This window comes from Protopterus annectens, chromosome 9.part0 (assembly GCF_019279795.1).
Source record: "Protopterus annectens isolate FY-2018-M chromosome 9.part0, PAN1.0, whole genome shotgun sequence".
NCBI classification, from domain to species: domain Eukaryota; kingdom Metazoa; phylum Chordata; order Ceratodontiformes; family Protopteridae; genus Protopterus; species Protopterus annectens.
The window spans coordinates 789,183,352-789,209,211 of record NC_056743.1 but is presented as its reverse complement, the minus strand read 5'-3'; the positions used below and the strand labels follow the sequence as shown (position 1 = coordinate 789,209,211).

Below are 25,860 nucleotides of genomic sequence, written 5' to 3'. Positions count from 1 at the left end.
ATCACTTTGACCATATTCTTCTCTGTTTAGACCTTTGCTATTCTGCCTTCCTCATTTTATATGTGTCTGTGCCCTTCCCACCTCCTCAAGCTCTTCATCAGAAAAGCAAAAACAAAGGTTTCTCCCTTACGCTGAGTTTTCAAACCAGACCCATGGCCCCTCTGCACCTTCTTGGTTCTTCAGTTGAAAATAAATCTGAAAAAAAGGTTATATTCTTTTTTTTTAACTAAAGCAAGCCAGTTGCTACAAAGTGCTGATGCACAGAACTTCCATTTTGTATAGGCATTCTGACATGCCAATACAGAAAGAAGATAATGCAGGAACTGCACTTCATGGTTGCAGCCTTGGTGTCTACCCACTTAGCCCCACCCTCACTACACTTGTGCAGTAAGGTGTCAAGGAATGGAGGAAAGTGTTATATCTGAAGTATAAGAAAATACAGAATGGGCAGGTACCGCTCTAGAAAAAGGCAGGAAAGTCGGGAAGGCAATAACTAATCACTAAGGTCTGTACTAAGTAAAAGATCACAAACTGTGTCAAGCAATCAGTAATGCTCAACAGAGTGGGCATTATTAGGAGAATAATGGACCATCCAGAAGGGTTGTAAGGCCTAACAGTGGAGGGCCTCTCCAACCTGGGAGTGTCTGTTGTTTCTACAGAAATACCCACTCTGGAAGGCATTATTATGCTTGGATAATAGGCTACCTGTTAAACTGGTTTGTACTTGTTTTATTTTTAGTATACAGATATTTTTTTATAATTTTGTGACATAAAGTGGTTCCTCTGCCTAATGTTTCACAGTTCCTGTAGATATGTAATTGTTGTTTGAGGATGTATTTTACATAAATATATATACATTAAATATTTATTGGCCACATGCATACGCACGCTCAGCAATTACATCTATTTTCTTGATGGTCTGCACATCAGATGTCACGTTGTGTTCAGATGAATGGAAAATACATACAGTGCAAAGCAACGCATCTCCCCCCAGCCCCAGTTTCCTGTCAGATGTTCCTGATTTTGCAGAATGTTTCTGATGTTTGCCTCATAGTTTTGTTCTGTCCCTTAAGAAGTTTTTGATTTTCTGGTAAATCTCTGAGGATTGCAGTCAATCAATCTGAACATAAACTGGTTTAATACTACTAATGTTCAGGAAAAAGAATACAGATGCAAAATAATTTGCTCCTTCAACATTTTAAGGGAATTAAGGTCATGTGTGGAAAATGCCTCTAATTTTGCATCTCTGTATTCCCATTAATTATTGTTGACTTTCTCTCTGTGTCTCTCCCTCCCTCCCTCCCTCTGCCTAACTAGAATTCTTGAGCAAAAAAATTGAGTGGTATATGTATTGTAATCCCACTCTTTCTCTCTGTCACTCTCACACGTACACACACACACACACACACACACACACACACACACACACACATGTATTTTGCTGTATTTTTCCACGATAGCCAAACCAGCTTTTTAATCCATGTTACTGAGTGCACAGTAAAACTGCAACTTCTTGTAACTGCTGCTTCATTTACTTTTGTCACTGAACTACTTCTTTTAATTATTTACTTGTTTGTATGTACCATAAAGTGACTTGTTTAGGGGGCATAAAAAAGTTGTCATCTGTTTAATTTTTTTTTCTTCTCAGTCCATGCTTGACTGTGGCTTAATATGCTGATTAATATGTTGCCATGAAGCCATGGACTAGACAGTGGTCTCGTAGGATCATAGGAGGTTACTAGGCTAATGGCCCTAGAGTCTTTTTCAACCTAACCATTCATGCTCCAGTTTTTCTCATTAATGCCTACATGCTAGAATGGCTTTGGTATATGCCTCTGACTTGCAGTATCTACATACTGCCCCTGTTCATAAGGGCCACAGGCAATAAGTCAGGGGTGAATTTGCAACTTCCCATTCATTGGTCCAAATTGAATTTGAATAGGTTTAGGGAAGAGCTCTGTTTCACATGAATGGGTAGTCTGTTCCAGAGAGGGTGTAATATCAGACGCATACCTATCCCTCCAACATGTTTTGTTTAATTCATAGGTGATATTTAGATCCTTGATTGGGTAATGAGGTTTACCCTCATAAATTTAATAATACCATGTTGGAAAACAGCTATTTTCCATTAGGGTATGGTCTGTGGGCTCCTCCTGTTTTCTAAAATAATGTTCAAAACCTTTTATGGATACAGAGGAATAAATAATAAAATTTAATGAGAAGGAAAGTAAATGAATTCAAGAATATTTGGAGGGGGAACATTTTGCTTTAACATTTTTCTGTATTCACTAATTAAATTAATGTACCTAAAGTAAAAGTGTTCCCAATGCAGATGTTACATAAGTACACACAAATAGATAAGTAAATGCACACATATATTGGTAGAAAAGCAAGTTTCATAATGGATGCCTGCTAGATCACCATATATCACATTTATTTTCCATTTAAGCTTGTCATTTTAAGACATAACTATATGCACCCGAGGTGTCAAACTCCCAGACAAAAGCTTTTTCTGGACATATGGCAGTATTAACAAACATTGGTTCTCACTGTAGGAAAGGCTGGTATGCAGTAAACCTGCATAGCGAGTCTGCCACAGTTCAGAAAGATCAGTACAGAGTAAACCAAGACCAGATGCACAGGCTTGGCCCATTATGTAAGCATTACACATCCCCTTCTTGATGATACACCATTGTATTACTGCTATTCATGACAAGATAACACATACATGGTTCTGTACTCTAGACCCCAGTGATCACCCTCTCGTTCAAGTGCGTTTCTCATACTAGTATAGTGAACAAAAAATTAAAATAAAACACCAACTGTATAACACAGCAGTAAAAGTCGTAAAAATGGAGTTTCTTGTGGTGCAGGCAGACCTGCTGCTACACACTACCTTGCCCTGCCTCCAGACAGCAATACTGCCTAACTCGCACCAGTGGGATCTTGCACAACACCAGATACCAGACCCCCTCATTAGCATAATATAGTAATGACTTATGGTCTGCCTTCAAACCTGATAACTGATTTCTTTGAGTTCTAGTTAGCCATGTGAGCAGAAGACAATGCAGCAGTGCGAGACAGTTACTCATGGTGCAATACAACTTTTAAAGGAGCTACACATAGTACAGTCTGCCCTACCATTTAGCTGTGTTACTGCCTTACATCTCTGCTCTGTGTAGTGCTGTCATGCTGCCCAGCAGGGCTTGACAGTCAAAACACAGGGGTGCCTAGCATACCTCTCAACCTCTTAGAGCAAGAAAACTGGATAAAGCCATAAATAATAGGGGGACAAAGATCCAAAAACAGGGACAATTTTTAAATATTGTTCTTACAAACTTATAAAGTTGATAGAATAACAGGTTTTACCTTAGTATGAATTTTCTGAAGGGTATGAAGCCTGAAACTCAAATGCGTCTTTATTTTCAGTCTTTAATGATTTGCCAATGATTTCCTAGAAAACCACAATTTTGTGAAAAACAAACAAAAAATGTGGACATTCTGCGAATGTGTACAGTTGAGAGGTATGGTGCCTAGTGTGCACTGCTGTGTTCCATACAGTAAAACAAGAAGGCTGCCATATGCCGCATGACTACTGTGACTCATGTCTATGAATCATGGTAGTCTTGGCAGTTTACTAAACTTAGTGACCACAATGCTGGTATGTATGGGCACAGTATATTTATGAATGCCAGGGCAGTTATTTACATGCTTTAAATAAACCGAGTCCATTTTAATATTGAAATTACATTGGCAAATACTTGTATTTGCCATGAAGCACTGTCTGGAGCTTCTTTATGGATCGGTACATTATTAACCGGGAAAAGCAGAAAGACACAACAACAACATTATTGGACTTCTTGTAGAGCTGCTTTTACTAGCTTAATTTATGGTTGTGTGTTTGTCAGGTGTCACTGTTACCCTTGGACTTAACCAACCCCAGACAAGTGTGACGCTGTAGTTACTGATGTTTATTTTTGTTGCACAATAGTCCAGTAGCTTTTTTTGGGGGTGGGGGTGGGGGGAAGTGACTGTGTGGAATAAAAAGTGGAAATAAAATTAGGATTGCCATCAGTTCAGTATGTTGATTTTCTGGACATCGGGCTACTTTTTGCAGTTTGTAGTTAGAAGGGAGGGAAATTAAGCTACTTGTTTCAGGTAAGTAAAAAATGTGTGGATTTTGTTTTAAGTGGTGTATGTTTTGTTAGTATGGAAAACTGTGGTTGACTATTATGGAAAATGGTTGTATGCTTTTTCCTGCTGTACAGCCTTTGCTCATAATAGCTGATTGAGTTAGAAAGTTAAAAAGTTGTATTGTGATGCAGTGGTGCCAGGTAATTACTATGACCTTATTTTAAATTGGATGCCACTTTACCTGCCATGGATGCTACTTTACCTACCCCCATTAAATTTACAAAAAAGTATTTTTTTTGAGGTGGGATGTCATTAACAGTAACAAAATGAAGCTGGAGTCAATTATCCATATGCTGATGTCCCTGGTATGTTCTGCAGGTACTCCCCCTGGTTGTGAGGAGCGCCTGAGGGGGGGTTTATTATTTGAAAGGCTTCCATACAAACACACATTTGTGGTTTAGTGTATCTGGACTCCTGCCAGAGCAAGTCAGTTGGTAATGTCCTTTAAAAATGAGTCTGCTGTCCTAGATTCATTGTGCAACAAAAATCTTGTGGTACTGAAAACCCAAATGTGTTTTGTATCAGATGCAGATCTCCTCTCAGGGTTGATGTTCATAGTGTTTCACTGTTGCAGTCATTACACTTGGTTTATCCTGCTGGCAGGCTACCCGCAGTCGGCCAGAGTTCCAAAGTCTAGGTCCGGTGAATGTTGCTGTCACCTCTTTCCTGACGTCAGTGCACCAGGGGTATAAAAGATGCAACCAACGCCATTTTCTCTTCAGTCTTTCTTGCCACGCGGTGCCCGAAGCAAAAGTAGTTTGCAAGTGCCGGTCGGCCAACTTCTAAGATTTTCAAAATTGAGTTTCAGAACCGAAGTCTTCAATAAAGCTAAGTACCCCGTTGGGGAAACTTTTTCTTGCTTCAGACCCATGTCAGTAAAAGTTAACAATTGTATTTCTTGTGGGAAGCAAATACCTCATAAGGACTTTCACTCTTACTGTATTCCTTGCCTAGGCCCTGACCATGATGTTACTAGTTGTCGGTTTTGTGCTAGATTCAACAAACACACTAAGGGTCGGTTTGATTTTGCTCTACATTACTTAGGCCGAAGATTTAACTACATTATACCGTCGGAACAACCGACAACCGGAATTCATAAAAAACGCAAAGACAAGGATAGGCATCCGAGGTCCAAAACCGACGACGAAGCCTCTTCTAGACCAGTCGGCGGTTCGCCGGTTCTCAGTGAGGCGCTTTCGCAGCCCCTGACACCCGCTGCCTCAGTCACAGGCCATATCCGACTCCCACGTGGAGACACCTAGGCCTCTGGAAACTCAAGGTATTGGGCCTGCGGAAACTCTTCCCTCAGATGGGTCTGGAACCGCTGAGCAGGCATTGGCTTCTGAGGGTGTTTTCAGACCTTCACAGCTTACTATTAAGTCCACTGCAGCAGCCAAGGCAAAGTCAAAAACACCATTAAAGACAAGGAAACAAGAACAGCATTCTCTTGGACAATCATCCATGCCAAAGAAACAGATGCTTAAAAATGGCCGAAGATTACCTTGATCAGGGGTTCCCATCCCCCTCCTGATAAAAGGCCTAGGCAAGACAATGACTATGATTCTTCTGACCAGGTTTCTATTTCCTCTGATTCCTCTTCAGATCAGGGATATTCTCTCCCTCCTTATGAGGACTCTGATGCAGAAGAATCTATACCTTCAGCCTCTCCACCTGAGGATTATTCTTTTGGGGAAACCCTGCACACCATGAGGGAGCATTTTCATTGGGAGAGCCAGGATTATTCATAATCCAAGAAAAGGCTCCGAAATTTTCTTTTATTCCCTCAGCACAGGCCCCTGGCTATCCCCCCTGTGCTTGATATTGTTGATGATGTTTTCTCTGAATCCAGTCTGTCTCCTGATTCTTTTCCCCCTGCACCAGTCAAGCCAGAGAGGTACTACAGGGTCCCTGACTCTCATAAATTTCTTTATAAAAACCCTGCTGCTGACCCAAAAAACATTTCTCAGGGTCCCAAAGGGGTTAAGGCTTCCACTGCTAAAAACCCTGTCCCCTCTGATAGGGATTCTAGAGCTCTGGATAGATGGGGGGAAAAAGTTTACACTTCTGCTACTTTAGCTGTAAGGGCTTTAAACTGTCAGTTTCACATGCTTAAATATCAACAGTACCTCATGTCTCTATTAAAATAGAAAATGCTTACAAACTCAGAAAAATCTTGACAGTAAGGAAATGCAGGATTTATTGCATGCAGCTGAACAAGTGGGAAAGCATACTCTGCAATGTGGTTTTGATTCATTAGAAGCTTCTTGCAGAGGCGCAGTTACAGGCTCTGTCATTTGAAGGCATGCTTGGTTGAAAGAACAAAGTTTACCTGAACATGTTAAAGTAAAATTATTGGATGCTCCACTACAGCATGATACTTTGTTTGGTGTTAAGGCAGAAGAGGTGTTAAAGAAAATGGAGGATAAAGCAAAATCAATGCAGACAGTAAAGGATTTCTTACAGGTTCAACCACCCAGGTTTAGCAGAAACTGGCCTTCAAAAAATTGGTCCTTTCCAGTGTCAGACAGGCCACAAAGAGGCAGATACAGATGCCCAATAGGCAGATCTCAGCCCCAAGGCTCATACAGACCTAAACTATGGAGTGCTTTAGCTCCCAAAGGAGGAGAAGACAAGTCACAACCTTGTAGGAAACGGTCCCAATGGCTTTCCTCTACAAATGCCAAGCACTTACCTTTTGGCAGCACCCCTAGGGGGAAAGCTAGCACTTTTCTCACAAAATTGGCACATAATCACCCAGGACAAATGGGTACTGAATATTGTTTCTCAGGGTAACAGGTTCCACTTTCACACCCTTCCAAAATCAAAAGGTATGCCAGACCTGCCACAAAACCAATGGGCAGAGGCACAAAAACAAATTGCTGCTTTCATGGACATGGGAGCTATTCAAAGAGTACCCCAGCAAGAACAGGGACAAGGATTTTACTCAAGACTTTTCCTAGTACCCAGAAAGGACAAAGCCTGGAGACCAATACTGGATCTGTCAACCCTAAATACTTTCCTGGATGTTCGAAAATTCAAAATGTTAACACTGCAGCAACTTCTACCCATGCTGGGCAAGAAGGCTTGGCTGGTTACTTTGGACCACAAGGAGGCATACCTGCATGTCCCAATCAGACAATCTTGCAGAAGATACCTCAGATTCATAGCTAGCTCAATACATTACCAATTCTCTGCACTGCCCTTTGGCTTATCTACTGCACCCAAGGTCTTCACAAAATGCCTGGCACCAGTAATTGCATTTTGCAGACAGAGGAATACAAATATATCCCTACTTGGACAACTGCCTTATTCAAGCAGAGTAAGGACATTCTTCTAAAGCATCTGGCGTTTTGCAAAAAAGATTACTAATTTGCCTAGGGTACACAGTAAACGAAAATAAATCAAAACTAGTGCCCTCTCAAGAGATAATATTCCTGGGTGCAAGCTTAAATACAACTACCCAGATGGTTTATCTCGTGCCAGACAAGCAAAGGCAACTGACTCATTACTTTCAAATGATGGCAACAAAGACCCAGCTACCTGCAAGAAAAATTCTGCAGGCCCTGGGCTTCATGGCATCCTGCATTCTACTAATTCCATATGCAAAACTGCATATGAGGAAACTACAATGGTATCCAAAAAGTGTTTGGACTCAACATTGCCACAGCCTGGAAACAAAAATGTCTTTAATTCCCTGCCTACAACAGGAGTTTCGATGGTGGTCCCAAGCCTGTCACCACAACAAGGGACAGCCTTTCACCTTACCCACAGCCAGGCAGACAATAACAACGGATGCATCGGATTATGCCTGGGGGGCACACATGGCAGGAAACTGTATTCAGGGCATGTGGCCCAAGGAACAAATGCATCTTCACATCAATCAAAAAGAGATGCTAGCTGTACAGAATGCCCTGACAGCTTTAAAGGACCTACTACATCCAGGACAACTATTACTAAAGACGGACAATACCACAGTTATGTGGTACATAAACAAGCAAGGGGGCACACATTCCTACCCCCTCTGCAGGCAAGCCATGACTTTGTGGAACACAGCACTGACCTATCGAGTACATCTGCAGGCACAGTTCCTGCCAGGAACGAAAAATACACTGGCAGACGAACTAAGCAGAAATCTCATGGATCCTCACGAATGGAAACTAAATCCTCAGGTCTTCAGCATGATAACAAGGAAATGGGGATACCCAGACATAGATCTTTTTGCCTCCCCTCACAACTGCCAACTACAGAAATTCTTCACAAGAACTTATCACTCACAAGCATGGAAAGTGGATGCTCTATCATTCAGCTGGAAAACATTGACAGTTTATGCCATCCCTCCACTGCCTCTTCTTCCCAAGGTGCTCCTAAAAGTCAGACAAGAGAGGCCAAAAATGATCCTGATTGCTCCAGACTGGCCACACCAGCACTGGTACCCAATCCTAAAGAGCTTGTCTCAGGGCCCAGCCTGGCCTTTACCTCAAATTCCTCATCTTCTGACTCAACAAAACAATCAGATTCTGCACAGTCAACTCAGAACCTTAAATCTGGCTGCATGGCAGATAATATAGCCACTCAGACCACACCTCTCTCTAAAGCTGTTATGGATGTCATTTTAGAAGCCAGGAGGCCCAGCACTAGGAAATCTTATGCAGAAAAATGGAAGAGATTCTGTGCTTGGAACCAGGTACAAAGACTGTAACTACTTGTTCCAAATATACCTCAAATTTTATAATACCTAACTGAGATGCTGGACAAAGGCCTATCCTTCTCATCTATTAAGATCCATGCCTCTGCCATTTCAGCTCATTACAATACGGAACCTCCTATTTTTTCACATCCACTACTAAGGCAGTACCTCAGAGGGGCAAAAAACATAAGAACCCCAAGGAGAGCACCAATACCTACTTGGGACCTCAACTTTGTTTTAGAAAAGCTCACACTGCCTCCTTTTGAGCCAGCCAGCACAGCTGATATAAAATTCTTATCATGGAAAACTGCTCTGCTCCTAGCAATAACTTCAGCAAGAAGAATCTCAGAGTTACAGGCATTAATGGCAGTGGAACCTTTCATCATTTTTCACCAGGACAGGGTCCCTCTAAGGACAAACCCAACTTTTATGCCAAAGGTGGTTTCCAGTATGACTCTTAAACCATTCATTTGCCAACTTTCTGTCCAAATCCCCAGAATAAAGGGGAGACACTTCTGCATGCTTTGGACATTCACAGACAGCTACGATTCTACTTGGACAAAACAAAAGCTTTCAGAAACACTGAGCAACTGTTTGTAGCTTATGCTGCAGGATCACAAGGAAAGCCTATCTCAAAGCAGATGATTTCAAAATGGATAGGACACTGCATTCGCTTCTGTTATGCAAAACATGGCAAAACAGTGCCTAAGGGCATTAGGCCACATTCTACCAGAGCAGTAGCCACTTCAGCAGCCTTTCTCAGAGGAGTACCAACCAAAGACATTTTAGAAGCTGCAACCTGGAGTTCAGTGCACACTTTCACTAAGCACTATCACTTACCTCTCTATTCTAAATCCAGAGCAGGCTTTGCCACTGCAGTTCTGCAGGGCCTGGTAGCCTCTCCTAATCCTATTTAGGCCCAGCCACCCAACCTCAGCTTTGGGATTCAACCCAAGTGTAATGACTGCAACAGTGAAACACGATGAGCATGGTACAGTTGTGTACCTACCATAAATGTAGATGTTCGAGTGTATTCACTGTTGCAGTCCAGGTTACCCACCCACCATCCCCCTTTTCATTGCAGGGACTTTTCTGTACATCTCAACTCTATACAACCTATGTGGTGTATTTGCTTGTAGATTAAGGAATGTTTATTTTAGTACATGCATGCTTTTTTGCATAATTTTTTACAGCCTTCCTATTTGGGGGCACCTGACATCGGGGCAAGAAAAACTGAAGAAAATGGCGTCAGTTGCATCTTTTATACCCCTGGCGCACTGACGTTAGGGAAGAGGCGACAGCAACTGATGCTGGACCTAGACTTTGGAACTCTGACCGACTGCGGGTAGCCTGCCAACAGGATAACCCAAGTGTAATGACTGCAACAGTGAATACACTCTAACATCTACATTTATGGCAGGTACACAACTGTACTTTCTACTGCCAGGTGAGCTGTTCTATAGCTTACTAGTTGGAAAGCTTCACATCATTCGTATTAAAAAGGCTTTGCTCACTTTTTTGTATAAAACCATTTCTGCTTGGAAGGTTTCTGTACATAAGCACATCTGTACTTCACAGTTAGTCAGTGACATCCTTTAAAAATTCTTTGTGTTCTACATTCATTGTTGAATCAATAAGTTATGATATTAAATAAAATGGAAAATAAATGGATTATTAAATTGGGTGCACTCTTTTCCCCTGGTCTAAATGAATATATGTGATGTAATTTTGTTCATGGGCTCTAGGTGGCGCTAGATCACTTGCTATAAATATATATATATATATATATATATATATATATATATATATATATATATGGTTGTGACATTTTGTAACAAATGCAGACACTGAGGTAGGCCTAACGGCCGAAACCGGTTTGTTTTTCTCCATCCTCCATCAAACGAATTGCTGTTCACTGTTTGCTGGCTCTACCATGTTTTTGTAGTCATCTGGTCTTCTAACACAGAAATGTTCAAGGATGACACTACAGTTGCATCAACCTGGGTGCATAAGGCCGTCATTCTCCCTTTGACAGCTAACATTTTCAGCTGTGCAGTTTGTCATTTTTACCAGTCATATTACCTAACTCCAACAAAAAAAGCCTGCTCTGTACAGCAGTCCTATGTTAAGAATCTATCTCTCTCTCTCTCCCACTCTCTCTCTCTCCCTCTCTCAGGATTGTCAGTCTGAGCAGATAGGAGTTGCAACTTCAAGATCACTGTTTTCCAAAATTCCACCGTCATGGATGTGAACTAAATTTGACAGTGACACACCCACCGAGCTACACAGAATGAGACGACAATTTGAGATGCTGACTTATGGTGTGCCTAGTTGATTTTTGCTTTGTTCTCTAAGGCATTCATTATGCCTTCTTTAATGGTGGTGTGTTGATTGCATTAGTTCACTTAATCAAAACTGAGCAACACTGAAGTGCCACATTGCATATCATATTTTACTGTACCAAGCTCCTCCTTTCACAGATTGCCTCCTGGATTTCTGACTAGAGAGTTCTTCAAGCTTTATCACACTGATCCTCCCTCAATGCACATCACTGAGACTCGACTAGAAATCAGAAAAGTACTTTTGACTTCCCCAGTTTAATCAGTACAAATAGCTTGATATCTGGTTTGATCCTTCAGAACCTGCAGTGAATTCTACACAGATGGCATTTTAAAACCCCTAAAATTCAGCTATGAATTAGCTCACATTTTATCATTCAGCTAAAGAGCAGCAATAGGAACTGGAATGCTCATACCCATACGTTACCTGTTTTATCTTTAATTCCTCTCTAAATACACGTATTCTAAGACCACCCTTTTTTTCTCCCCACAGCTGACAATCAGCTGCCACCATCTCCTCTCCTCATTCATCAGGTCTACAGAACCCACATGAGCATTTCCAGGCTGAGACCCCTACCACATCCAGGGCTGGTGTGGAGATCAAGGATGCTGGGGCAGCATCATGCTGCTGTTGATGAGGGTGTTCCAACTCCCTAGGACCCCATGGCATCCTTGGAAGCTCTGCAGTCGCTGCCCTTTTGAGGTGCATACAAGTCTCCACTCATGTGAAATCTCCCAGCTAAGAGGCACACCACTCATGCAGCATACAGTTCACCAGGCTGGTAACACTGTTTTACTTTGGCAATCCTAAGCTGCCTTCCTTTCCTCCGGGATGGGTGAGCCAACATCACACTCACTCCCATCATTGTCCTGTAGCCCCTCTAGCACTCATGTTGCCAAGTGAACACTGGCTGTTTGGGGTACAGTAAGGGCTTTATCCTGCTGTGCTGCATGGCCACTCCACATTCTAGGACAGCTGTTGACAAAATGTGCCATGTCCTAGCTCTTTCAAGCTCAGGGAAGCACAGTCAATATCCACTCCAAAGGGTAAATTGCCTTCAGTTACATCCAGATCTATCCTACATCTTGGTTAACTAACTTTTCAAACTCCTGCATCAAAACTAGTGCCTCCCACCCACAATCAAGTCAGCAGTCACAATCACTCCCTTATTCAGTACAATTAACCAAAGAATAAAGGCCCAACTTTGGAACTGTATTAGAGACAGCATTCATTAAAATTGGTGGTGAGCTTGGAAGTTGCTATCTGAATCAATCAGATTAGAAACTAATTTTCCTAGGTGACCTTAAGTTGTCTGGAAATCTTCCACTTTAATGTTACTTGGGTATCTATATATTCTGTATTGTACAGCTGCTGAACATATTTAAAGTTTTATTTGCAATCTGTTTTGACTAACTCTTGCTATAACATTTTGTTTAGTGTCACAGACTTGTGAGTACTGAATTACCTGATTTAGATGCCTTTTTCTTCACTTGTAGTGGAATTTGCTTTTAATCTCATTCAGGTCTTGTATTTGTTTGATATAATTGTTTTCTCATAAATGATAGGATCTTTCATATTTTCTCTTTGGTACCAAAGCCCATTTTACGGCTTTATGAAAAGTGTCATGCAAGGTCTAATGAGTGAAATTACAGGTCCCAAAATGAAGTTCAAGCCATAGGCTGTTCTCACCAGATTACTGAAAATACAAATAAAATAGGAGTCTAGACTATACATAGTCACCGTTTTTGGTGGAGTGAGGCTTGATGTCAGAATAAAACTACTGTCTGTATTGTGCAACTACACTGTAGTATGACAGATGCAAATGCATATTTTGAGACTTTGTAGATTTACTGTCCAGTACTGGGGTCTGTGTGTTGTCCCCAGTGATACTAAGATCTGAGAAGTGCCCAGTATGTATCATTGCCCATAGAACCAACATCATGATGCAGCTAGCTGCTTATGTACAGGTGAGCAAATTAGCATTGAATAGCATACAGTACAAGACAGTCATTTATTAACTCTGCCTATTAATGTTTGTATGCTGTGCTGAAATAATTGTATTGGCTGTGTTTAAAAGCAAGGAACATATGGTTTATTGATGGATGCTTTGCTGCTAAGCAACCTTTTGCTGTAAGTTGGCATTACTGGGTTGCGCTGCAGGTCCCTGCCTTCTGCATTGTTTGTGATTTTAATCACCAGAAGATGGATTAAAGTCCAAAAAAAACCTCTCATCCTGAAGGTGTAATGGTCTCAAAGCCAGGCAGCTGTCACCCCTCGAACAGCAGTATAGGTGTGGGATGGGGTGAATATCTAGTGTAGGGGACTAATCGCTTTACGTATGGGACCAAAAAAGATGTGAGAAAAATAAAATCACGTTTTTCAGCCGTGATGACCTGAAACCACTTAGTGACCTATGTGCTGGAAGAGCCAGCCAGGGAAGGTGGAATGAGTGACTGGTGCTGTTCAGTCCAACCTGAGGTAGGGAGGGAAGCAGCTCAGTCTGCAGCAATGGTGACTCCTGGTGGATGCCAGGAAGATCACAAAAACACTTCCAAGAAGTGCTTTGCAATGTGGCTGGTGTTAACACATGTCAGGGGTCTGAAATACAGTCCTTGCTTTACCAGTGTGCAAAGCAGACTGCCAAGGGGAGGGGATAGGTTACAAAACAGAAAAGCCCCCAGTGAAATCCTAAGGATAATACCACAAAAAAGGTTAGCCAGTCTTTCCATGTAGCCATCTTCAGTAAAGAGATCATCCTCCCTGTTCCACCCACTGGGGATGGCCCCATTCCCTTAGGCAAGCAACCCATTGTGGCCTGGAGAAAGGGTGTTCCCGAATGGTGCAAACAGATGGTTGCAGCACTGCAGGATATAAAAAAAAAAATAGATAACTACCTCACAATATGTCCGTTAAAAGCACAACAGAGCAATTACATGTATCTATACGTCAGTCATAAAAGCTCAAATAACTGAGCTACAACCATTTTTAAATGAACAATCAACTAAACTTCTTATAACCTTGTTTAATAACTACAGCATGTCATTTTTGGGCATGTGACACGTACAGGTTCATTGGTGTTTACTAGACTAATAACCACAAGGGCTTTTTTTAAGAAAAGCCATGCACCCCATATCTCAGACAAGTTCTGATACCCTGAATAAGTGTAAGCATGGGCCTGGGAGATGAACCATTTACAGGTTACCTCTGTCCATTAGACCTAGGTGCCAAACCAGGGCTGAATTTCCGGTTTCCCATCCAGTTGTTCAAGTTGCACTTGAATTGGGTTAGGGAGGAACTCTGTTTTACATGGATGGGGAGCCTGTCCCATAGATGGGGTAGTCTCTGGAATACATACCTATCTCTCCAGCAGATCCTAGTTATATCACAGGCAAGGTTTAAGTCTTTAGAATGGGTAATTCTGGTGCTGTTTGTTTTGTGGATATGTAGAAGGTCCCTCAGAGTGGGGTCTGACAATGCCCTGCATGCCAGGCATAGATTTCCCCTCAAAAGCCTGTAGGAGACGCAATACAGGGATAGGGCTTTGAGGCTGTCTCCATAGGACATATTACTTATGCCCTGTATTCTTTTAGTGAGGAACCTTTGTGGACATTCCAATTGTTGGATATGCCTGGTTAAGTACATACCAAAGGGGGCATTGTACTCAATGGTAGGTCTGATGAATGCCGAATACAGCGGAACAATGACTTCCTTGGACTTGGATGCCCTACCTTTGTTTATAAGTTCCTCAACATAGAATTATTTCCTCACCACTGCAGACATGTGATGGTCAAAGGCTAGATTACTATCTGTATCAATAAGTCCCTGACTACTGGGTCAACTCTAAGGGGCTTGTTGTCAGTATGATAGTTACCAGGGATCAATGACTTCCCAAAGGATACTATCATGCATTTCTTGGCATTTAGTTTTAGTCCATAGCTCTGACACCAGTTGTTTGTTTGTGTCAGCCCCTCCTGGAGAACATTTGTGTCAGTGTGAGACTCAATGACTGGTCCTAATTTGGAATCCTCTGCAGATTGTCAGCCAGAGACCACTGACATTAGCCTCGACTCCTGAGAAGTAAATGCCAAAAAGGAGCAGTCCAAGGACTGATCCCTAAGGGACTCCACTTGTGACTGGCCTCTTTGTAAAGGTGGACTCCCCAATTCCAACTTCCTGCATCCTGTCTGTGAGCCAGCTGGCTATCCACTGGGTGACATACGGTTTTGTACCTAACCTGCTGAGTTTGTCAAAAATACCCAAGTGGGGTATTGTCAAATGCCTTGGCCAGGTCAAGGTAGGCAGTGTGAATGACTTTGCCATCATCCATTGCTTTAGTGACCTTCTCAAAGAATTCCACCAGGTTGAGTAGGCATGATCTGCCCTTGATGAAACCAAACTGGGTTAGGTCCAGTGTCTGGAGGTTTACTATATCTCTGTTGATAATCTCCATGATAATTCTTTCCATGGCATTACATATAAGTGAGACTTATGGGTCTGTAGTTTGCAGGGTCTGTAGATGGCCCACCTTTGTGCAGAGGGATGACTGTTGCCTTTCTCCATTCGTGAGGCACAAAGCCTGTTTGGAGGCTACAGTTAAATAGTAATTCCAGAGACCCTGATGGGTCATGTTTCATGCTATTAAGATTGCATCCTGAGATATTGTCTGAGCCCATTGATGCAATGTTCTTGTTCTTAGAGAGAGCATTAATGACCTGTTCCCTGGTGATAGTAGGGGGAGTTGTATTTGATAATATTTCTTGAGGGGAAGGTTGAGGGGGAGAGATGGGTAAAGTTGGACCTTAAGCAATAATGCCTACTTATAAGAGTGGACTGCTCATGGATGTAGCAGTTCTTGGAGTGGGCAACCCTGTCCCCTTGACAGCAGCCCCCTTGGTGATTTAAGATTGCAGTTGCTGCCTTCTCGTCAGGTGGTTTAACCTTTAATTCAGAGGTTGTACTTTGCAAAATCTAGCTGTGAACATCCATTAGTTACGATTTCTCTATAGAAATTAAGGATTCTTTTAAGTATCCATCAGCAAATTGGCTACAACATTTGTCAACAACATAACCATTAATTTTATGAGCCCTTCTTTCCAATGCATATTTCAGTTTTTGTGACAACTTAGATTTACGCAGCATTCCAGTTTAAGCAAACTGTCCACAAAAGTGCTTATTCAGTCAATTGAAAGAAATCTAATAACATCTTCAGTCCAGAAACCATGCCCTAAAACATTATTACTTTTTAGTTTGCCTCTTGCTGCTAATCCTAGTCCTCCTGCAACTCAGCCAAACCGGTAGCCCCCTGTTTTTTCAGTCCTATGCCGTTGATCACCATTATTTCTCAAAATGAGTGTTGGAGCAACTCTTTCAACTTAGCTGTCATCTTTAACTTATGTAAATGTCAGAATACTTTCTAACAAATAACCTTTCAACACAGTTGGGAAAGTCAGTTAATGTTTTAATGTCCCTTACTGTCTTTAATAGTAATGCCCATAATCTGCAGCCTGTTATATATGTAAATAATCATGTTCTACATGAACCATTCAACCCACTGCCGTAGGTGTCTTTCCTGGTTACCACAGCTGGCAGACTTCTTGCTTCTTTTAATAAATAGACGCAGACTAGATGCCTTTTGGGGTCCATTTATAGTGTCCAGTGATAATTTAGTAAGATCTCCACTGCACTATTTTGTTCACAAAATGCATTAAATTCCATCCATCTCCTTCCAAAAATCCAGTTAGTCTCTGATGCTTTTGAGCCCTTTCCTCCATTGTGCCTAGCTTGTTTGATATGTTCCATCTAACCATCCAGATTTTCTATCATACTTTTCACTTTAACAACCTGCCGTTGGTTATGCATCATAATGAGCTACTGAGCTGCTATTAATGCTGAAACCCCTTATCCCTTATCATCCACTTCAGACAATTCTAGTATCCTTGTACATTAATTCAACAGTCCAGATATGTGTGCTGTAAACTGAACTTTTTTTCTTCCAGTTTCCTATTACCTGCTTAACCATTGTCACCAGGCTGATGTGGTGGCCAGCCTTCCTGTTAAGTTTCATTTTTTGATATTTCTTTTTCAAATGCTGTTCATTCAACTAGCATTTCCATATTTTTCAGACATGATTGTGATGACATCACCTTCACAAACTCAATCACAGTCACTTGTTTTGGATTTCTTTTAAAAACTTTATCCTCATGACACAGAGAGATCAGGGCAGAAAAGTGATCTCATTAAGCACTGTGAGACCTTCCTCTATACTTTTGGTGTTTATTCATGATAAAGATGAAAGAAATAATGACCACAGTAATGCATTTCTATTTGTTGCTTTGTGACATACATAGGCTGCACCCCTAACTTGCCGTATCAATGATTCTTTTGCTTGAATCATTGCTATCTGCTTTTCACACATTGCCTGTCCTCCCTCAAGAAAAGATAGTTACTTTCATTGCACATTTCTAATGAAGGTGTGAAAAAAGGGAAAGATGATGTGCCTTCATTAATGAATTTCAACTTGTTGCTCATATATTCATGTAGTATCCCTAGAAAAAAACATTCCAGCAGTCATTCAGTGGTGACCATGCAACTGCCATGTGCACTTGCTTGCTCACACACACACACACACACACACACACACACACACACACACACACACACAAAGCCTATCACCCAACTTTCAAAAGACAGCCACCTTCTGAGTATCTCTTTCATGTTCAAGATAAAAGTAAAAAAACAAATGAGCATAGTAATATGTTTCCACTTGTTGATGTCAGAAATGTGTACAGTGTCCCCTACTCCTCTCATGCCTTTGCAGTGATCACTTCATTGTTATCACATGACTGCTTTTACATTATCACATGACTGCTTTTACATTCATCCACAGAGTAGCCCCCAGATAGGCATGAATGTTAGAAGTAATTTTCTATCTGTTATCTCCAAGAACATAGAAGTACTATTGGCAACTATTTTTAATATAATGCTGTTGTAGTTTAAGCTACCAAACATCAGATACCATAATAAATAAAACTAAATTAGAAGTGCACAACGTACTACACCAAGAACAAAAAGGTATTTGAATATAACTCAACAACTGAAAACCAAGCCAGAAAAACAACAGACACTTCAACTGAATCACCAATGAGACAAATGCAGTGAGAGCTATTACTTAACACAATCTGAGCCTTATTAAACACAGTCTAAGCACTTTTTCCCTGCAATGTTTTGGGACTACTTCAGAGATAAAAAAAAATACACAAGATGTTTTTAAACACATTTGACCCCTCCCTTTCCCCTCATATGTTTAAATATTTAACTTGATCATACTGAACAATTCCCTAAAAACTTGCTGAAAAATAGTAAAGCATACTGAAAATTAAATCTTTCAATATTTAATTGATGTGTTGATAAATGGTCTATGTGTTAATTTGAGTGCATTATTTCAACCAATATGCAAAATCTTAAGTTGGGCAATAAGTATTGGGTTTTAATGAAACAATTATTATTTTCAGTACGTTTTAATAGAACTGTGAAATGTGATTGAGTTAAGTATGTATTAAACATGTGAAGGGGAGGGGAGAGGTCAAATAAAGCATTTGTGTAAAAAAATTTTTCTAATCTCTAAAGTCCCAAGACATTGCAGGGAAGAAACTGCTTAGATTGTGTTTAAGAAAGTTCAGATTGTGTTCAGTAGTAGCGCTCATTACATTTGTGTCATTGGTGGTTCAGTTGGAAAGTGCAGTGTTTTCCTGGTTTGTTTTTTTGTTGAGTTAAATCAGAAGTACAAATGGATCTTGCTGCAGGCAGTGCATAATGTCATCACTGCTCAGTGATGCATCTGGTTTCCTGACAGTAAAGAATACTTGCAAGAGAAAACTGTCTTCTCAGCAGTCTCTAGCCAGATGGTCAGAGATTGCCAGGATTTACTGAGATCTCCACTGCTTAATGTACATAGTTAAAGGACATGGATTTACTTCCCATGTCCTTTTACTATGTTAAAAGGTAGAGGTGAAAAGTCATGCTAATGAACAGTATGACCACTCGCTTCCAGGGGGCTTGTATTCATTTTATGAGAAAGATGGGGTAATTCTTTAATAATTAATCCATGGCAGGGCTAGCCACCCAGTGGTGTAAACCTTGGCTCGAGATGATTGTCACTGTTGAAGTTACACCCTGACCCCCATGTGCAAAATGGGAAAAAGGGGTTGAGGATGGAGGATGGATGGGAGTAATTATTTAGCAAGTTGGATAGTGTAGGTATTGCATTAGCCAAGTAATTATGCTGCTGGTATCCTTGACAAGAGAAAAAAAGTAGAGTTGTACCCATTTGGCTAGGCTTAAAAAGCCCATTGTGGTTATAAGCCTAGTAAACACCTATGAACATATGAAAAGATCCACAAAAACAAGTTATTGGAGAACCCACAATTTTGCCCTTTTTTCATAAATTGGAACCTCTAGTTAACCGGTTAATATGCAAGAGTCTTAGATTTTTTGGTAACTGGACCAAGATGTAAAAAAAATACCCACTTTTGATTAAGCATAACTCCAAAATAAAAACAGTTAATTCCCTGCAAATGTAGTGATTGTTTAGTACACAAGCTGCTGCATGAAGAATGGTAATTTATTCATGTATTCCTTACATATTTAGTTTATAAATGAAAAAATAATCAGTGTTGCTCGTTTTACATTTGTTTTTCTTTATTTCATAAGGTATGCTTCAGCACTTAACAGTAAGGTGTTACACATGAGGTGTACTGGGCCATCTGAGCAACTCAAAAATAGTTCCATTATGTAGTTTGACCCTTGAGGAATGGCTTTGCCACTTGTGAGTTCATGATGGAAACTACACTCTAAACAGATTTCTGATATTTTCTTATGCTCTGTTAAATTCTGACAGGTGTTATGACACACACACACACACACACACACACACACACACACACACACACACACACACGTACATACCTTAAACCTTCTGTAGCAAATGCCCATAGGATATATCTATAGGTGACCCCTTTAGAACATACTTGTGTTTCAGCTACCTGGCTTTTGAATGTGCATGACTTTTTACTTTTAAGTCTTTAGTGGTGTATTCAGGCTAATAAAGCCTAACTCCACTAATTGTAGATGTAGTATGTTTGTTCTGTTTTTTTTTTTTCTGAGCTCATCAGTACAGTGTAAGTGGATTGTTTGACCATACTTTAGAAATAGCGTTTAAAAACAAGCCTGATATCCATAATTTTAGGGTGATTGCAAGATATTCTAAATAACATCCAAACCAAAAGGTAAAAAGGTCCCACAGAGAAACCACTTAGTAAAAACTCTAAGAAAGGCTTATCAAAGCTAAAAGGTCTGTCGGTTTGTCTATTTGATTTATGTCTGTGTATATGTCTATATATGGTTTGCATTTCCTTCCTTTGTACCTTTCATAAGTTGTACATTGTTCAGACCACTCTTCTCCATGATGTTCTTCATATTTCTCTGTTGCAGTCATTACATTTGGGTAATCTTGCTGGCAGGTTGCCCTCAGTTGGCCTGAATTCCAAAGTCCTGGGTCCTGTGTCGGCTGCTGTTGCCCCTTCCCTGACATCAGGTCGTCAGGGCTATAAAAGAAGCAGCGGACGCCATTTTCTTTAGTCTTTCTTGCCGCGCGGTGCCCGAAGCAGAAGTAGTTCGCAAGTGCCGGTCGGCCGAATCCTGAGATTTTTGTGTACGAGTTTCAGATCCGAAGTCTTCAATAAATCTAAGTACCCCGTTGGGGAAACTTTTTTCTTGCTCCAGACCGATGTCAGAAAAAGTTAATAATTGTATTTCTTGTGGGAAGCAAATACCTCATAAGGATTTTCATTCTTACTGCATTCCTTTCCTAGGCCCTGATCACAACGTTTCTGGTTGTCGGTTTTGTGCTAGATTTAACCAATGCACTATTAAGCATCAGTATGATTTTGCTTTAAACTATTTTGGAAGCCGGTTTAATTATCTAGAAATGTTGTTGGATAGCCATCCGACTACCGGTGTTCACAAGAAATGCAAAAGAAAAGGAAAGAGACAACCGAGGCCCAAAACCGATGACAAAGCTTCTCCTAAGCCAGTCGCCGGTTCGCGGGTCCTCAGTAAGGCGCTTTTGCAGCCCCTGACGCCCGCTACAGACTCCTACGTGGAGTAGGTCATGCAGCTGGAAACTCAAGGTATTGGAGCCTTGGATATTATCCCTTCAGATGGGTCCGGAGCCGCTGAGTAGGCAACGGCTTCTGAAGGTGTATTCAGACCTAAACATCTTAACCTCAAACTGACTTCAGCTTCAAAGGCAAAGACTAAAGCACCTTCCAAAGTAAAGAAACAAACTCAAGAGCCACATGGTCAGGCCTCTATGCCCAAAAAACAAATGCTCAAAATGGCCGAAGACTTAATTACCTTGATCAGGGGTTCCCATCCCCCTCCTGATAAGAGGCCTAGGCAAGAGACTGACTATGAATCTTCAGATCAGATTTCCATTTATTCTGATTCCTCTTTTGATCAGGAATATTCTCTTCCCCCCATGAGGATTCTGATGCTGAAGAATCTATACATTCAGCTTCTCCACCAGAGGACCATTCTTTTGGTGAAACCTTAGATACCATGAGGGAGCATTTCCACTGGGAGAGCCAAGATTTTTCAGAATCTAAAAAGAGTCTCAGGGATTTCCTTTTACTTCCTCAACACAAGCCACTAGCCATCCCCTTGTGTTAGACATTGTAGATGATGTGTTTTCGGAGTCTAGTCTTACCCCTGACTCCTTACCTCCAGCTCCTGTTAAGCCTGACAGATATTATAGGGTTCCTGATTCTCATAAATTCATTTTTAAAAACCCTGCTGCAGACCCAGAAACTATTTCACAGGGTCCCAAAGGAGTTAAGGCTTCCGCTGCAAAAAACCCTACCCCCTCTGGCAGAGATTCTAGGGCACTGGATAGATGGGGAAAAAAGGTTTACACATCTGCTACCTTGGCTGTAAGGGCTTTAAACTGTCAGTTTCATATGCCCAAATATCAGCAACATGTCATGGCATTGCTTAAATAGAAAATGTTGTTAAACCCTGAATGTGCAGAAAACAAGGAAATGCAGGATTTATTGCATGCAGCTGAACAAGTTGGAAAACATACTTTGAATGTGGGTTTGATTCTTTAGAGGCCTTCTGCTGGGCCGCAGTTACGGGCTCTATAATTAGGAGGCATGCTTGGTTAAAGGAACAAAATCTGCCTGATCATGTCATTAGATGCACCTTTACAGCATGATACTTTGTTTGGGGTTAAGGCAGAAGAGGTGTTAAAGAAAACGGAGGACAAAGCTAAATCTATGCAAACAGTCAAAAGATTTTTTACAGGTACAGCCACCTAGGTTTAGTAGACACTGGCCAACAAAAAACTGGTCCTTTCCTGTATCAGACAGACCTCAAAGGGGCATATCCAGATGCCCTAGAGGCAGATCCCAGGCGTAAGGTTCATACAGGACAAAGCAATGGGATGCTTCTACCTCCAAAGCTGGAGAAGACAAATCACAGCCATACAGGAAACAGTCCCAGTGACTTCCCCCTGCCTGCACCAAGCATGTATCTCCTGGCAGCATCCTTAGGGGGAAGGTTAGCACTTTTTTCTCAAAATTGGCACATTATAACCCAGGACAAGTGGGTTCTTTATATCGTGTCACAAGGCTACAAGTTCCATTTCCATACTCTGCCAAAGGCAAATGGCTGGCCAGATCTGCCAAAAAATCAATGGGCAGAGTCACAAAAACAAGTCTCATCCCTCATGGACATGGGGGCCATTCAACAAGTACCAGAGCAAGAGCAGGGACAAGGATTTTACTCAAGACTGTTCATGATACCCAGAAAGGACAAGGCCTGGAGGCCAATACTGGACCTATCTATTCTGAACACATTCCTGGATGTACCAAAATTCAAGATGTTGACTTTGCAGCAGCTTCTGCCCATGCTGGGCAAGAACACTTGGCTTGTGACTGTAGACCTAAAAAAGGCATACCTGCATGTCCCAATCAGACAAATATGCAGAAGATACCTCAGATTCAAGGCCTGCTCAATGCATTACCAATTCTCTGCACTGCTCTTTGGCTTATATACAGCGCCCAGGGTCTTTACAAAGTGCCTGGCACCAGTAATTGCATCCTGCAGACAAAGAGGAATACAAATATATCCTTACTTGGACGACTGTCTAATTCAAGCAGAGAACAAGGACATTCTTCTACAGCATCTGGCGTTTGTGAAAACACTTCTAACATGCATAGGGGACACAATCAATGAAAAGAAATCAAAACTAGTACCCTCTCAAGAGATAATATTCCTGGGTGCAAGCTTAAATACAACTGCCCAAATGGCTTATCTCATGCCAGACAAAGGCAACTGACTAACTATTTCAAAATGTTGTCAACAAAGGCCCAGTTATCTGCAAGAAAAATTCTGCAGGCTTTGGGCTTCATGGCATCCTGCATCCTACTAATTCCATATGCAAGACTGCATATGAGGAAACTTCAATGGTACCTAAAAAGTGTTTGGACTCAACAATGCCACAGCCTGGAAACTGATTACTCTCATTCCCTGCCTGCAACAGGAGTTTCGATAGTGGGTAAAGGCTTGTCACCAAAACAAGGGACAGCCATTCACATTACCCCCAGCCAGGCAGACACTAACAACAGATGTTTCAGATTATGCCTGGGGGCCCACATGGCAGGAAGATGCATTCAAGACACATAGACCTCAAACCAAATGCATCTACATATCAATCAAAAAGAGATGCTAGCTGTTCAAAATGCCCTGACAGCCTTCAAGGACCTACTTCATCCAGGACAACTACTGATAGACAAACAACACCATGGTCATGTGGTATATAAACAAGCAGGGGGTACACATTCTTAGCCGCTTTGCAGACTAGCCATGACTTTGTGGGACACAGCATTGACTTACCAAGTACATCTGCAGGCACAAGTCCTGCCAGGAAGGAAAAATACTCTGGCAGACGAACTAAGCAGAAACCTCATGGATCCCCACGAGTGGCAGCTGGATCCACAAGTCTTCAGCATGATAACATGGAAGTGGGGATGCCCGGACATAGATCTATTTGCCTCCCCTCACAGCTACCAACTAAAAAGATTCTGCACAAGGATTTATCACAGACAAGCATGGAAAGTGGACGCCCTATCAGTATATGCCTTTCCTCCTCTGCCTCTACTCCCCAAGGTACTCCTAAAGGTCAGACAGGAGAAGCCAAAGATGATACCAATTGCCCCAGACTGGCCCTGCCAGTACCGGCATCCAATACTAAGGAACTTGTCTCAATGCCCAGCTTGGACCTTACCTCAAATACCTCACCTACTGTCCCAGCAAAACCATCAGATCCTGCACAGCCAACTCAGGACTTTAAACCTGGCAGCATGGCAGATAATGTAGTCATACAAAACACACCTCTCAGTAAAGCTGTGATGGATGTCATTTTGGAAGCCAGAAGGCCTAGTACTAGAAAATCTTATGATAGAAAATGGAAGAGATTCTGTGCTTGGAACCAGGCACAAGGAACTGATACAGCTGTGACAAATATTCCTCAAATTTTGCAATACTTAACTGAGATTCTAGACAAAGGCTTATCTTTTTCATGTATTAAAATTCATGCCTCTGCCATTTCGGCTCATTACAATGCAGAGCCATCAATCTTTTCTCATCCCTTATTAAAGCAGTACCTCAGAGGGGCCAAAAATTTAAGGCTTCCAAGGAGTTCACCAATGCCTGCATGGGACCTCAACTATGCCTTGGAAAAACTCACCCTGCCTCCATTTGAGCCAGCTGCTACTGCTGATATAAAGTTTTTATGTTGGAAAACAGCTCTGCTCCTAGCAATAACTTCTGCAAGACAAGTTTCAGAGCTACAGGCACTCATGGCTGTAGAACCTTTTATCATTTTTTATCCAGACGGGGTCTCTCTGAGGACAAACCCAACATTTATGCCTAAGGTGGTGTCCAGTGTGGCTCTTAACCAAACTATTCACCTGCCAACTTTTTATCCGAATCCACAGAACAAGGGGGAGAGAATTCTGCATTCTTTGGACGTACACAGACAGCTTAGATTCTATTTGGACAGAACCAAAGTTTTCAGAAAGACAGAGCAAATACTAGTGGCATATGCTGCAGGATCACAAGGAAAGGCTATCTCAAAGCAGACTATTTCAAAGTGGATAGGCCACTGCATTCATTTCTGCTATGTACACCATGGCAAGCCAGTGCCTAAGGGCATTAGGCCACATTCAACCAGAGCTGCAGCCACTTCAGCAGCCTTTCTCAGAGGAGTACCTACCAAGGACATTTTAGAGGCTGCTACTTGGAGTTCAGTGCACACCTTTACAAAGCACTATCATTTGCCACTCTACTCTAAATCCACGGCAGGCTTTGCCACTGCAGTTCTGCAGGGCCTCATAGCCACTCCTAACGCTGTTTAGTTCCAACCTCCCAACCATAGCTTTGGAACTCTACCCAAATGTAATGACTGCAAAGTGAAACATGAAGAACATAGTACAGTTGTGTACACTTACCATAAATGTGAATGTTCGAGTGTATTCACTGTTGCAGTCCAGGTTACTCACCCGCCATCCCCATTTCCT

The 25,860-nt window shown here is 41.6% G+C and overlaps 1 protein-coding gene across 3 annotated transcripts in view; it reads left to right on the top strand.

Annotated features, from left to right (window-relative positions):
* The window catches only part of LOC122811531 (calumenin-like), a 289,748-nt gene that overhangs the window by 177,853 nt on the left and 86,035 nt on the right, over positions 1 to 25,860 (top strand). The gene's annotated exons all lie outside the window — the stretch shown is intronic.